We start from the raw sequence: 14,602 nt of genomic DNA, 5'->3' as shown, positions 1-14,602 counted from the left end.
AAATAAAAAAAGACCCCGAATTGCTGCAGCAATCCTGAAAAAGAACAAAGTAGGTGGGATCTCAATACCAGATATCAAGATGCATTACAAAGCCACTGTTCTCAAAACTGCCTGGTACTGGCACAAGAATCGGCATATAGATCAATGGAATAGAATAGAGAGCCCAGAAATTGGCTCGAACCAATATGCTCAATTAATATTTGACAAAGGAGGCAAGAACATACAATGGAGCCAATATAGTCTCTTCAATAAATGGTGTTGGGAAAATTGGACAGATATATGCAAGAAAATGAAACTAGACCACCAACTTACACCATACACAAAAATAAACTCAGAATGGATAAAGGACTTAAATGTAAGATGGGAAACCATAAAAATACTAGAGCAATCCACAGGCAGCAAAATCTCAGACATATGCCAAAGTAATTTTTTCACTGATACTATTCCTAGGGCAATGGAAACTAAAGAGAAAATAAACAAATGGGACTATCTACACTAATAAAAGAGAAACATGGTAATTGGTGTACGACCGCTACCCTTTTCATTGGCTAATCAGTGAGATATGCAAATTAACTGTCAGCCAAGATGGCGGCTGGCAGCCAGGCAGCTTGAAACTAACATGAGGCTTGCTTGCCTCAGTGACGGAGGAAACCAATGTTCCCTGCCTCTGGCTGCAGGCCTCTGAGCCTGCAGTTTCAGAAACTCTGTAACAAATACCTCCAGACCTCAGCCAGCAGATTCGCAACATTGTAAGCAGAGGCCAGAAACCTACTTTCAGCCCCGGAGGCCTAAGAACTGGAGCCAAGCCTCAAAGCTAAAGCTGGCCCAGAATAAAAAAAAAGAAAGAAAAGAAAAAAGGAGCAGTTGGGAGCTTCAGTCACCCCCAGCCTGAAAACAGCCCTCATCCCCTCACCCATGCTAGCCAGGCACCCCAGTGGGGACCCCCACCCTGATCCAGGACACCCTTTAGGGCAAACAAGCCAGCCCACACCCGTGCACCAGGCCTCTACCCTATATTGTAAAAGTGTAATATGCCTTCCAGCACTGGGATCAGCGGAGCCATGAGGCCTCCCGGCACCGGGATCAGCATGACAGGGGGCAGCGCCTGAACCCCCTGATCGCCCTGCAGCTCTGCGTGTGACAGGGGGCGGGGCCACAACCTCCCTATCCACCCTGCTCTGTTCGTGACAGGGGAAGGTGCCCCAACCCCCTGCTCAGCCCTGCTCTGTGCCTGATAGGGGGGAGCTCCCCAACCCCCCCACCACGGGCCCTGCTCTGTGGGCGGTGGGGGAGAGCAATAACCTCCCCATCGGCCCTGTCCTGAGTGTGAGAGTGGCGGCACCCCAACCCCCTGATGGGCCCTGCTCTGTGTGTAACGGGGGCAGCGCCCCAACCCCCTGATTGGCCCTGCTCTGTGCATGACAGGGGGCAGCGCCCCAACTCCCCAATCGGCCCTGCTCTGAGCCCGACCAGGGGCTGCACCTAGGGATTGGGCCTGCCCTCTGCCACCCGGGAGCAGGTCTAAGCCAGCAGGTCGTTATCTCCCGAGGGGTCCCAGACTGCGAGAGGGCACAGGCCGGGCTGAGGAGCCCCCCTCCCCCCCGAGCGCACAAATTTTTGTGCACTGAGCCTCTAGTATCAGAATAAAAAAGCTTTTGCACATCAAAGGAAACCATCAATAAAACAAGGAAGTCCACTGCATGAGAGAATATATTTGCAAATGTTATCACTGATAAACGTTTAATCTCCAACATTTACAGAGAGCATGTTATTGGGAAGGGAATAAAAAATGCTATGACCCTGAGTATATAGTTTTCTTGTGAGTCTTTGTTTTTTGGGTTTTTTAAAATATATTTTATTGATATTTTTTTACAGAGAGGAAGGGAGAGGGATAGAGAGTTAGAAACATCAACCAGCTGTTTCCTGCACACTCCCTACTGGGGATGTGCCCACAACCAAGATACATGCCCTTGACCGGAATCGAACCTGGGATCTTTCAGTCCACAGGCCGATGCTCTATTCACTGAGCCAAACCAGTTAGGGCTGGTGAGTCTTTGTAAAGTTAAGGAGACCACATGGTTAGAACCGACTTAGTGAGTGACAGTAGCTATGTGGGTCAAAGTGATAATGGACTTTTAATCAATATTACAGAGTTTTAGAACCATAGAGAAATTCCATAGAACAAGGAGAACAAGGGCAACATTTACCCAAATTCAGGTCCAGGGGGCTTAGGGCTGAGGGAGACAAAACAGCTTCTACCTGAATACCTGCAGAGGAAGCAGCATCCTTAAGGGAGATTTCAGTTTCATTTAGAATGACTTAAAGCTAATTTTTTGAGAAGAGAACATGGCAGTTTTATTTATGATGGACCATAAATTCCAGAATGCTCACTGGAGAGGTTTTAGGAGTTAGGGAAGATGGAAGACAGGGACAGAAGAGAGAAAATACAGACATGCATGGTGATTTAAATGTGTGCAGTGGGGAAATCTTAGAAGTCTGGGACTCCTTGGGGTGATTGACATAAACAGGTAATGGGCTTAATGAGATTAGTTCTGGCTAATCTTGAAGTAGACAGTGGTAATTAGGCTGTGACTATCTGGAATAGTTCCCATTTTACTTCTGCTGATAGAGGTATGGAGGCTCAAATGGAAGGTTCTTCTTCTGAACATATGGTCTTATTCCTCTGTACTCCTGTCAATTTGTTGTTGTTTTCATAGGAAAAACTATGTTTAGTTTAAGTCTAAAGATGAATAAAATATCCTATGATCAGAATAAAATTTTGTGGAACATAAAATATTTTAAAATGCTTAATTTATTCAAAACACCGAAATACACTTTCCCTAAATCTATATTGTACTTGTTATGTCTTTATTATTTCCAGGATACTTAGTATATTTCCCATTGACTGCTAGAATTTCTACTCTTGAATGCATTCTTTCAGTTTAAGTCATATTGTCAGAAAAGAGAAGACCTCTATGATTTATACACGTGGAAGTAATTTGTCCAGGTCCTGCAAGAAGATGTCAAGAGGAATAGACATGCTAGAAGCCATTGGAAAAAATGCCTGGGAAAAAACTGAGCAGGGAGTCGGAGGAGATGGGGAGATGTGTCAGCCTCAAGTGCAGATCTCAACCTGTGAAAGAGAGGGAAAATAAAGGAAAGTCTGACTTCAGTGTAGTTTGAAGACAATTTAATGAGACTGATTAGGGGTGGGGAGGCAGGGTTCCTCAAGCAAAGTCTTCAGCCAGAGGAGTAGTGTATCTCATGAAACAAAGAACTTTTCCACAGTCATTGGCTGGGAAGAGCCAAGGGTAGGTCACCTTGCTATACATGCAGGGAAGAAATCAAAGCACCATAGTTGAGGTCATCAGTCAAATTAGGCTTACTGCAGTAGGACATCTGAGAGGCATATTTTCTCATCTGCCACAGTATATTAGTATGCATTTTCAATAAGTTCAATTAAATGTCATGTAGTGAGGGGCACAATATTATGCTGCAAAGACAAGTTTTGAGATAGAAGGAGGTGTTGGGCTGTGGGAATCCAGAAAGTAGAAAGAAGCCTTTTGACAAAGAATGGTGTTATTAATTGAATTGTGTCTCGCCAAAAATCATGGTAAAGTCTTAACCCACACTTTCTGAGAATGTTATAATATTTGGATATAGAGCCCTGAATAGGTGATTAAGCCAAAATAAGATCTTTAGGGTGTGGATCTTAATCCAATCTGATTGCCGTCCTTATAAAGAGAGGAAATTTGGACATACAAAGAGAGCCCAGGGATGTGCACAGAACAAAGACCAGGTGAGAGGACACAGTGAGAAAAAAGCCATCTGCAAGCCAAGGAGAGAGGCCTCAGGAGAAACCAAACCTGCCAACACCTTGATCTCAGACTTTTAGCCTTCAGAACTGTGAGAAAATAAATTTCTGTTGTTTTTCATTCTTTCACTTGTCAGGGAAGGTCTATGAGGAAGTAATATTTGAGCAAAGACCTAAAGATCTAAAGTCACAGTTATTATAAGTAGAGGAAAACAAGAGCAGAGGCCCTCAGTGGGGAAGCAAGACTGGGTGAGCACCTTTCAGGGATGTTGCAGGAGGAATTCCTATATTACCTGAGGTATTCCCAGGACCTCTGTGTGACAGCTATAGGAGTCACCAGTAAGGGTGACTATTGCTTTTTAGTGTCTCTGGGGACTTCCATGGAGGGTGCATGCTGTAAAATATGGCTGTTCATTTGAATCAATATGCCTGAATAATCTTTAAATGCCTTTCCTAATTGTATTTTGTAGAGTTTGGTTAAAATTCAATTTAGTGGAATTACATGGATTGGCAATTTATGTCATCCTCTTATCCTATACAATAAAAGGGTAATATGCAAATTGACCCTAACAGCAGAACGACCAGGAACCACAGGTCGCTATGACATGCACTGACCACCAGCAGTCAGATGCTCAATGCAGGCACTGTCCCCACAGGGGGTGCTCCACTCAGCCACAAGACCAGGCTGATGGCTGCGAGCACAGTGGCCCATGGGGAGCAGGCCTAAGCCATCAGTTGGACATCCTCCGAGAGTTCTGGGACTGCGAAAGGGTGCAGGCCGGGCTGAGGTAACTCCCTCCCCCAGTGCATGAAATTTCATGCACCGGACTTCTAGTTTAAAAATAAAAAGCATGGAAAAATGCAATGTGTGACACCCATGGCAGCTATGGAGAAAACTATTTGTGATATTTACCAGAAAACAATCAGATTCTTTTTAACTTTGCTTAAGAAGCAATGCCCTTAATCTTCCAAACTTATTAGAGCAGGTATAAATATAAGATAACATACTTGAAAGGGTTCTTTTACCTAGTTTAATAGAAGCAAAACAGATTTAGATTTCCCCCTCTATGATGCAAACTCTGTATGACTCTAATTAAGAACAAAGTATGTTTTTCATGCCACATGCTGAGAATTATCAAAATCAATCACCTAAGGCCCTCTTAAAGTAAATAGATACAGATGTAGGTCAGAAATAGCCACAACAATTACTAAAAATTTAGAAATTGATAAATTGAGGATATGTATCTAAAATGAATCATGAAATTTTTGATTTTGAGAAGAATCAACTCAAACTTATATTTGGATTAATATATAATAGCCATTTTCTCTAACAGAAAAAAAACCTGGTTGTCAGTCTCAGTCTATCACTCATTGATCAATTCTACTTTTAAGGCAAACCCATGTAGCAGTATATTTAGTTTACACTGTCATAGAGAGATTGTCTCAATAAGTAATGGAGTAATCACATGAGTTAAATTATGGTTTTAATTCTAGGAGAAAGAAGCATACAAATCTTGCTGAACATCAGAAATTAAAGACATTTTCTGAGTTAGTGATTCTGAAGTTGGAAAGAATAGATTGCTTAACATGTTTAAAAGAATTATACTAAGATATTTACTCAATGATGCTCCACCTTTATGTCAAATTTGATCATTCCTTTTATACCATTGACATTAACATGAGGGAAGAGTACACACCATTCAGTGCTGTGGAACACTTCCAAAAAGCACTAAGTTGCAGTCAGTTTAGGTAGGAGGCATATGGAAACTAAAAATGAGGAAATGGATGTTGCCTATACACCTCTTTCTCCTTCTTTTGAAGAAAATGTCACAGATTTTGTCAAATCCAAGTTTTGGAGTATTTTTCTTTTCTGAAAACACACACACAAAAGAAAACAAACAAAAAAACAAATAGGCTTTATTTTAAATAGAAAAGTTTGCCCAAGTCAGAAACTTTCTTTAGAATTGTTTTGAAATATACAGGTTCTCAAGGAAAATTATCAAAATTAATTTTGCAACAGAGAAACATAATCATTTTAATGAGAAATCAATATGAATAGACATAAAATTATCCTTAATTAATGTTTTCTTTCCTCTGTTTATTAATTGTTTAAAATTCTTATAGAGCTAGCCTTTGAAGCATTCTGCTTCTGTGGTTAAGATTGTGCCAGGATTTCCACTCTAATAAAATCTTTGTTTGGGGATTTATAATTTCATTTCAAGTCTTCCCTATGGAATGATATTTCATAGACAACCTTTGTCTGGGAGATAGCTTCTTTATTTTTAAATTCAGAGGAATATGCCAAGTAGGTTTTTCAATAATACATGTATAGTTCATCTTTCCATTTATAGAATATTGTATTCATTTTTTATAATTCAGCATCTGATTTAATATTAGGAATCTATAAAAATTGAACTCAAGAACACAGAAGGTCTACTGATGGGCACTTGGGCAGCTTCCAAACCTTGGCTATTGTAAATAATGCTGCAGTGAACATAGGGGTGTGTATAATGCTTCTGGTTTCTTTGGATATACTCCCAGAAGTGGACTTTTAAATTTTTGAGGTACTTCCTTATGGCTTTCCTCAGTGCCTGCACCAATCTGCATTCCCATCAATAGTACATGACAGTTCCTTTTTCTCCACATCCTCACCAGCACTTGTCATTTCTGGATTTATTGACAATAGCCATTCTGATAGGCATGAGGTGATATCTCATTTAATTTGTAGTTCTATGATGATGAGTGATGTTGATCATCTTTTCATTTGTGTTTTGGTCATTTATATGTCCTCTTTGGAAAAGTGTCTATTCAGGTCCTCTGCCCATTTTTTAATTGGTGTTGAGTTCTATCAGTTCTTTATAAGGATATTAACCTCTTTCCAGATGTATCATGGGTGAACATGTTCTCCTATCAGTAGATGAATGGATTAAAAAGCTAATGTACATTTACACAATGGAATACTATTCAGCCATAAAAAAGAAGAAACTCTCACCTTTTTGATATCATGGATGGACCTGGAGAGCATTAAGCCAGTCAAAGACAAATACCATATGATTTCACTTATATGTGGAATCTAATGTACAAAATAAACTAACAAACAAAAATAGAAGCAAATTCATAGATACAGAGAACAGACTGACCACTGTTAGAAGGGGGGTGAATTGAGGGACTGGGTAAAGAATACTGAAGGGATTAAGGAAAAAAAATCATAGATGTAGACAATAGTATGGTGATTACCAGAGGGAAAGGGGATGGGGGATGTAGGAGAGAGTAAAGGGGGGATAAATGGTGATGGGAAGAAACTTGACTTGGATAGTGAACACACAATACAATATACAGAAGATGTGTTATAGAATTGTACACCTGAAACCTATATAATTTTATTAACCAATGTCACCCCAATAAATTCAATAACAAAACAAAACAAAAAAAGGAACAGGGAAAGTCCTACCCAACCATCATCAAAATAATGCAGAGAGACTTAGCTTTTTGATACATCCAAGCCTTAAGTTTCTAAATAATTTAATGTGACCTTACATTCTTAGAGAAGCAGAAATTTCCTGAGGCTAAGGCAGTTAAACTTGCTTGGCATTTGTGCTATTTTTGGAGATAATAAGCTATTCCCTCCTTGTTCAGTGTCACAGACCCTAGTGTTTACACCATATTATAAACCTGATGACAGACAGCATAGCACCAGCTGGCAACGTGACCTTTCTCTCCTTCCCTGATTCTATACAAAGCAGGCACTTCCTTTTCACTCAGGCTTTTTTTACTCTCCCTCCTTGTAGTCTTGGCCTTAGCTTTTGTACAACTAGTGATTTAAATGAGATTATACAGACCAGATACTAAAAGGCAAATAAAAGCTATTTATATTAGATAGCTGCCTCAATGCTTAGCTTCCTCTCCTGATGCCTGCACTGTATTTCTTTGGTTTCAAAGGCAGCAAAGTGGGAAGCGTGTAGGCTGTGACAATAAGCAGATCTGGATTTTAATTTGTGTCAAAACATGAGCTCGTAATGTAGGACGGCAACGTGATTTGACCTCTCTGAGCTTCAGTTCCCTGGTCAGTACTCTGAGGATTAGAAAACCCACTTCTGACGGTATTTTCTAAGTGTTAGAAAGTGACAGTGTTCAATCGGCATTGAGTGCATTGTAGCTGTGATAATCATCACAGAAAAATAATGTTAACAAAGACTTTAACTTTGATCATTTCAATATTTGCTAACAGAGTTAATGGTCTAAACTACTTCATTTGCCACACACTCCTGCTGTAGGATGAGAGGAAATAGTCACCAGGGATACTCTGGACCAATGCCACATTGAGAGCTGTCTCTTGAGAGTGCACTGGCAGATACTTTGCACTATTTACCATTTTTCTGCCGCTCTGTGGATATCTTTGTGTTGATTCCTGCATTCATTAGAGTCTCGTCAGTGGTTGAAATAAATGAGAAAGAAAAAAATACTTTTGTCAATCCCTTAAAAAAAACACTAATAAAAAAATTCCTGAAAAAGTTGTTCGGATTAAAAAATAGAACACAATTATGGTTTTTCTATATAAGATAAAGCTGTAGAAACATCACAGCCTTAACATCAAAGAGCCCTGGGTTTAAATTCAGCTCTGCAATTCTTACGTTCCTTCCTTCAGGTCAGGAATTACATTGCAAGGGGCTCACCCATCACAGACAAAAGAGGCCAGAGTTTATGAGCATGATGAGCAATGGGACAATGTCTCCTCAAATGGTAAATCTTAACGCCTAAACCGAGTTGTGTACACTTTGTCGGATAAAGTGCCTTCACATGTTGTGAGATCCTTGTGGTAATTCTTTTTTCCATAATATCAGTGCTCAGCAGCTCTGTGTGGAACAGCTGGGCAAGCTATTGCAGGCCATGTTCAGAGCCCATTGCAAACTATCTAAGCTGGGGAAAAAACTTGATATAAAAGCCTACTTTCTTATTTATTCTTTCCCATAGCTTATAAACTTCAGAGTACAGCAGCTCAAATATCCCTCTGCATCCTGCTTTTATGATATCTTTGTGTTGATTCCTGCATTCATTAGAGTCTCGTCAGTGGTTGAAATAAATGAGAAAGAAAAAAATACTTTTGTCAATCCCTTAAAAAAAACACTAATAAAAAAATTCCTGAAAAAGTTGTTCGGATTAAAAAATAGAACACAATTGTGGTTTTTCTATATAAGATAAAGCTGTAGAAACATCACAGCCTTAACATCAAAGAGCCCTGGGTTTAAATTCAGCTCTGCAATTCTTACGTTCCTTCCTTCAGGTCAGGAATTACATTGCAAGGGGCTCACCCATCACAGACAAAAGAGGCCAGAGTTTATGAGCATGATGAGCAATGGGACAATGTCTCCTCAAATGGTAAATCTTAACGCCTAAACCGAGTTGTGTACACTTTGTCGGATAAAGTGCCTTCACATGTTGTGAGATCCTTGTGGTAATTCTTTTTTCCATAATATCAGTGCTCAGCAGCTCTGTGTGGAACAGCTGGGCAAGCTATTGCAGGCCATGTTCAGAGCCCATTGCAAACTATCTAAGCTGGGGAAAAAACTTGATATAAAAGCCTACTTTCTTATTTATTCTTTCCCATAGCTTATAAACTTCAGAGTACGGCAGCTCAACTATCCCTCTGCATCCTGCTTTTATTTTTTAATATGTTTTTATTTATTTCAGAGAGGAACGGAGAGGGAGAGAGAGCTAGAAACATCAATGAGAGAGAATCACTGATTGGTTGCCTTCTGGGGATCGAGCCTGCAACCTAGCCATGTGCCCTTGACTGGAATTGAAGCTGGGACCCTTCAGTCCATAGGCTGACACTCTCTAGTCACTGAACCAAACCAGCTAGAAATGCATCCTGCTTTTAAAATCCTCAGCGCTCAAAATCCTTGGCACTCGGTGGCTTGTCTGCTCGCTCACCTGCCTCGGTGAGACACAGAGGTATTATCTTGCTGAACTATCAGCAACCTTGGCTTTTCATCTCAGAAGGAATATGTGGTGACGCAAAAATCTTCTCAGGGTATTTTGTTCGCTGAGATAAGTACACCCATCATTTTATTTTTTTTTTAAAGTGTTATACCAAACACTTTCAAGTAACAAAATAACAATGAACTCAACAAAAATTGTCAACATTTCAGTTTACAAAGAAATATCTTTTTCTATTTTATTGCTGATCTGCAATTAAGGGCATCAGGAACTTCTGGAACACCCAAAATATAGGTCAAACAGCAGTTACAAGTAGTTTATTTTTTTTAAGTTTATAGGCTCTAGAATACATTAGTATTAAGCAAAAGGAGAAGCAATAAGCCAATAATTATAATTGAATTTCTACAAAATGGAAAGAATTATGTTAGGTATGAAAAAAATGTAGACCGTTAAAGTCTTTACCAGCAAAAAGCTTATTATCTAGTAATTACCCTTTTAAAACAAATGCCATATTGGGTGTTAGTTACCTGGAAAGGGTGTAAACCAGAATCTTAAATGTGACACTGGTCACATTCTACATTGTTCAAATTATATAAGGACAACTTCACTATATGCCTGAAGAAATTAGTTTTGCTTACAATGAAGTCTTCTAAATGAAAATTTTATCATAAATATTTTAAAAATAAGAATACTACATTCAAAACAAGAAATGATGAAAGAAGAGCCTTCAAACCCAAACACCTGGTGATTTCATTATCTTTTTGTTTTCCCCCAACCAGATTTTTTTTTTTTTTCATACAGAAAAGTTATTAAGATCAGGTAAACCAAAAGCATTTTGCCAGCCAGGGGAAAATAAATGGTTCAGCATCTGTTATTTCCTCCAATGCTGCATCAGCAAGAGTTTTGTGGGTTTTCAGATGTCACCCCATGTTCTCAATAAAATCGCTCCTTCATTCTCATGTAATATCGATAATGTCACCTGCAATGTTGTTTCTGGTAATATATCGATCTACCCTGATTAATATGGAATCAAAGGAAGCAGAAATTGCTGATAATGGAAGTGCATTGAGTTGGTGTTGTTTCTAGTGGATAGTAGTAGTGCTTGTATATTTGTGGAAAAGAGAGCGTGCAACAGACTGACTAATCTCAGGGTGGGGCGAGCGAGAATAGATTAACCAAAGAATTTACATGTATACAGGCATGGCCCATGGTCACAGACAATAGTGCAGTGAAGGCCTGGGGATGAAGGGATCAATGGGGGGAGAGAGGAGGGTCATCTGTAATACCTTCAATAATGAAGATAATTTTTTAAAAAAAGATGCAGAGGAAGAGAAAGAAAAGAGCTCTGCCTTAGCCAGTTTGGCTTAGTGGGTGGAGTGCCGTCCTGTGGATTGAAGGGTCCCGGGTTTAATTCCGGTCAAGGGCACATGCCTGGGTTCCGGCTCGATCCCCAATGGGGGGCTTGCAGGAGGCAGTCAATCAATGATTCCCTCTCATCATTAATGGTTCTATCTCTGTCCCTCTCCCTTCCTCTCTGAAATCAATAAAAAAAATATTTTTTTTAAAAAGGAAAGAGTTTCTTTTTTTATAAATCCAAAACTCGAACCATAGTAATACACTCAGAGTTGAGGATTTTAAAAAATGGAGAGGAAAACAAAGAAAACAAATTGACAGGAGATTATTAATTAATTAGTCTTGATTTTAAAAATTATATAAAACTAAATGTATAATAATTTTAGCAGAATAAAAAATACCTATTTCAAAGTGAAAAACCATCAAATCTAAGGGAAATAATAAGACAAATTCATCAAAATTAGAGTTATTAAAGAGATCTCTAGTTTTATCATTATTATTTAATGATATATATTATAGTTCAAAAGCAATGAGATAATATAGAAATCAGAGTTACATGCTAGAAATGAGCAGATATAATTATTTGCACATTCTGTGATTATACAAAAAATATGCATTAGATAACTTGTCAAATAGAGACTTATGAAGAGGAAAATTTGGAATTACCATGACATGGGGCACTTAAGATGGGCTTTATTCCTTGCTACTGATTTTTGTTGTTATTGTGTTTTTGTCCCTTTTGCTGTGAGAACCAGCTATCTGGCTAATGACATGTAGATTGTGAAAGAGTAAATGTAAGGAACTGATAATGTGCCACAGAGTTGGAAAAACTTGATTTCCTAGGGGTATGAAATTATAAAATATAGAACTGGCTGCTACTAATTATTCTCTTATTATTTATTAAATCTAATTGCTATCTGTGTCAAATTCCTTCTTATCTTTTCATATGCCCTTCAAAATGAAACTGTGACTCTAGGACAGCCTTATTAAAGGGATTGGCAATAAAATAGTCAAAAAAAAAGGTGATGTGATCTTAATTAAGGTGGTTATTTCTATTCTACAATGCAGAGAATTCATGAGGAAACAAGTGCTGAGACCCAGGTTGGGGGTCAGTAAAAAGCTGAGAATCTCATTTAGATGATCTCAGGAATAGTTATGTAACTAGTTTTCTTTCTTTTAGAAATAGTATTAATTTTTAATTATCTCAGCTAATATATTATTGAATGGTCCTTTTTAAGCAAATAAAGTAGCTAAGAGCCAAAGGTGGCATAGATGTAATTGTAAGTCTACACATACTATGCATTCTTTCCAGGTATTTAGGTTTCTTAAATAGCTTTTTCTGATTATAACATTCATACATGTTCATTTTTTAAGATATAGCCTCTAATACAATGCAATATAATTTCCCCCTATTTTCTTTAATAATAATTTAAATATTTTAGAATAGCTTTAAATTTAGAAAAAAAAGTGATAATAGTACAGAGTTCCCATATACTCCAGACCCTGTTTTTCCTATTGTTAAAAAATTTACATTACAGTGATATATTTGTCAAAATTAATGAACTAATGCTGTACACTATTATTAAATAAAGTCTATACTTTATCTTTTATTATCTTAAATTTTATCAAGGTACCATTGAAGATACCACATTACATTTACTCATTTTGTTAGTCTCCTCTTTGCTATAACAGTTTCTCAAAAAATTCTTGGTTTTGATATCCTGCACAATTTTAACAAATTCTGTAGAACCTTTTTCAATTACTACTGCCTGATGTTTCTCCCAAGATTAACTTAGAGTTATGGATTTGGGGGAGAAAGACCACAGAGTTAACAGGCCATTCTCATTCCATCGAGTCAAAGGTACATACCATCAACGTGTCATATCACTGTTAATGCTAATGCTCCAAGGTAGAATTTGTCAGATTTCTCTCCAATGTAAAGTTGCTTTTTTTAACTCATCTTTTCATATTGAACTCTTTAAAAGGAAGTTACTAGCCTGGTTGGCATGACTGTGTGGTTGAGTGTTGACCTATGAACCAGGAGGTCAACGGTTTGATTCCCAGTCAGGGCCTATGCCCGGGTTGACCTGATTGCAGGTTCAATCCCCAGTGTGGGGCATGCTGGAGGCAGCTAATCAATAATTCTCTCTCATTATTGATATTTCTCTTGCTCTCTCCCTCTCCCTTTCTCTCTAAAATCAATAAAAATAGGCCTCCTGGTGCTTATCACAGGCTGTGTTCTTACACTGACTGTACAGAAATAGGGGGCAGAGTAAACTAACCCCTATACACCTCAGCTCAGGCTCTTTGCCTGGTCTGTATTGTGAATGGGGAGACATTGAAAAAAAAATAAAATAAAAGGAAGTTATAAAACATAGTCCACAATTAAGGAATGAATAATTATGCTCACTTTGTTGAGAGTGTTTGTATAATTTATTTGTAATTCACATGCATAGAATATTTGTCTATTTTCCTCTTTTACTTATTTATTTAATCATTTATTTATATTGCTATGTACTCATGGATTTTTAAAAATACTTTGGTTAATACTATTTTTTTGTTGTTGCTCAAATTGTCCCAGCTTTGACCGTTGGGGGAGCTTTTTCATTGTTTCCTGGGTCCCTTTAACATGTCCCCTTCATTTTATTTGTTTTTAGCAATTTCATACTTTCTGATACTACAAGGTTCTCCAGGCTTATTTTGTGTATGCTCTACCCAAGTCCTACAGTCAACCATTTCTCCAAGAAGCCCAGTTTCTTTTATTTGAGGAGGTAATAAAAACCATAATTGGAGCATTAGGTGTTCTCATTGCTATGGGGTGGTCATTTCTTTTAGGCGCCCCCAAGCTGGTAGATGAATGAAATATAGATGTGTATACTAACTGTAAATATACATATATCTATAAATATTAGTTTGTATAACAATTTGTATCTATTTAGTTAAACACGAATTCAAATGGATGTCTCCAACTCTAATGCACTACCACATGGATCTATTCTTTATTAATTGAAATTACATTGGTTAATAAAGTTATATGTTTCAGATGTACAATTTTATAATACGTCATCTGTATATTGTATTGTGTGTTCACCACCCAGAGTCAAGTCTCCTCCCCTCACCATTTATCTCCACTTTACCTTCTTCTATCTCTCCCCATTCCCCTTTACCATTGGTGATTTCTTTCATTAATTGATATTTGATAACTGGAGTGTGTGCCTACCATTCACATAGGATGAATCTTCCAACTTTGTTGTTATCTTCAATATGTGTTGGATATTCTATATTGTTTACATTTCTATGTAAACTTTAGAATCAGAACTAAGAGTTTATTGGGATTTTCATTGATATTATGTTGAACCTATACATCAAATTCATAAGAATTGACACTGCAACAACATATTCCAATATAAGAGAATGTAATAGTTCCACATTTATTTAGGTATTTGATTTATTTCATAAGTGTTTTGTAGATTTTTACAAAGAGAAATATATATATAT

The 14,602-nt window shown here is 37.9% G+C and overlaps 1 long non-coding RNA gene across 1 annotated transcript in view; it reads left to right on the top strand.

The window, feature by feature from the left end:
• LOC107182004 overlaps nt 1–13,454 on the top strand; it is a 14,500-nt gene extending 1,046 nt beyond the window's left edge. The window contains exons 2-3 of the long non-coding RNA XR_001512724.1: nt 6,513–6,519; nt 13,316–13,454. This is a non-coding gene — a long non-coding RNA (uncharacterized LOC107182004). The remainder of the gene's footprint in view (nt 1–6,512; nt 6,520–13,315) is intronic.
• The last annotated feature ends 1,148 nt before the right edge of the window (nt 13,455–14,602 follow it).

The sequence above is a fragment of the Myotis davidii genome, unplaced genomic scaffold, assembly GCF_000327345.1.
Source record: "Myotis davidii unplaced genomic scaffold, ASM32734v1 scaffold11, whole genome shotgun sequence".
In the NCBI taxonomy this organism is placed as follows: Eukaryota; Metazoa; Chordata; class Mammalia; order Chiroptera; family Vespertilionidae; genus Myotis; species Myotis davidii.
This window is presented reverse-complemented; position numbering and strand designations above follow the sequence as displayed.